This window comes from Austrofundulus limnaeus, unplaced genomic scaffold (assembly GCF_001266775.1).
Source record: "Austrofundulus limnaeus strain Quisiro unplaced genomic scaffold, Austrofundulus_limnaeus-1.0 Scaffold496, whole genome shotgun sequence".
NCBI lineage: Eukaryota > Metazoa > Chordata > Actinopteri > Cyprinodontiformes > Rivulidae > Austrofundulus > Austrofundulus limnaeus.
The window spans coordinates 272,865-274,158 of record NW_013952898.1 but is presented as its reverse complement, the minus strand read 5'-3'; the positions used below and the strand labels follow the sequence as shown (position 1 = coordinate 274,158).

At 40.2% G+C, this 1,294-nt stretch overlaps 1 protein-coding gene across 1 annotated transcript in view; it reads left to right on the top strand.

The window, feature by feature from the left end:
- Window positions 1-1,073: 1,073 nt before the first annotated feature.
- ptpn22 (protein tyrosine phosphatase non-receptor type 22) overlaps window positions 1,074-1,294 on the top strand; it is a gene marked incomplete at its 5' end in the record, with an annotated part of 27,194 nt that continues 26,973 nt past the window's right edge. The window contains 1 exon segment of the mRNA XM_014025749.1: window positions 1,074-1,150.

Sequence of the window (1,294 nt, the reverse complement as noted above, 5' to 3'; positions counted from 1 at the left end):
CAATAAAAATTAAATCAAGAATAATTATCATTTTAAACAAAGATTTAGAACAATTATCATTTTGATCCATATGTTAATGTCTGACTGGGCTTCGTGCCACTTTATGTTCAACAAATTGGGCCCCRAGGTCAAAAAGKTTAAGAACCCCTGCTGTAAACAACAATCCCCTACTGGGAAGAGAGAAGTACTGAGCAGAACRAGATGACTGTAAATGAGAGCTGCAGGCTTTGTGAGACAAATGTAATTTYATTTGGAAGCCTTGTCAACACAGACTGAATGACTTCATTCACTTCCTCTAAACTACAGGCAGACTAAAACAGAACAGAAAATCAATRTTGTTGTTCACAACTCCTCCTTCTGTWCATTGATTGGCCCRGTTGAACTTCTACCTAAGAAATCCMTGTCAKTGGGAGAAATCCAGATTGAAAAGTGAAGGGAGATTAGAATCGAGCAGAACTGTGTGGGAAGGCAAGGGCCAGGCTAGYGGTTGGCATTACCACCATCGCTAGACTGAAAGGTGCTCAGTGGACATTGCCATATTTCTGCCTTGTAATTCAAAATGTCACATACAGCAATGAATTGTGGGTAATACACTTTGCCGACGTCCGCTTAGATGCAGGCTTAGCCAAAGTGTGGATCACACACTCRAACCCTTCAGCAGGAAYGTGCATTRGAAGTACACAAGGGTGGAAATGTGAGTAGTGGCACCAGGCCCAAATGTGCATGCCTGCACTGTCAYCTTATTAGCATCTGATTCAACTCCACAAAGACCCTCCGTAGGTCAAAGGAGCAGCAAAGGTGTTTGTTCCTCRTTGCTTTTAAACTTTAAACTAAACCGAGGCAGCACAATCATGCACACTTGTACCTGCACATGRATCCTGCTTCTTCCTGTCTGTTGACCAATAGTCAACACATGAACCTGTACTAACCAGAGAAAAGTAATTTTTCCACATTTCACTGCGTTTTTCATCTCAGTTTTGAGCTGTTAAGATGATGAAAACCTTTTTTGACTCAATCAACCTCCATATTTGATCGAAGCTTCATAATGTAACTCCGTGTTTTTCTCCTTTTAGTTGACCACACTAGAGTCAAGCTTACGCTCACCTCTTCTAAAAAAGACACAGACTACATCAATGCTAACTTCATCAAGGTAAASTGAAGAAATGTCACTATTTTCCTTTACATTTCATAAACAACTGGGGTCAGATTTATAAAGGATTGCATGGAAACCATACTAAAATTGAACGTACGGCCAAAAGGCGGAAATGGCGTACACCAAAAAAAAAAAAAAAAA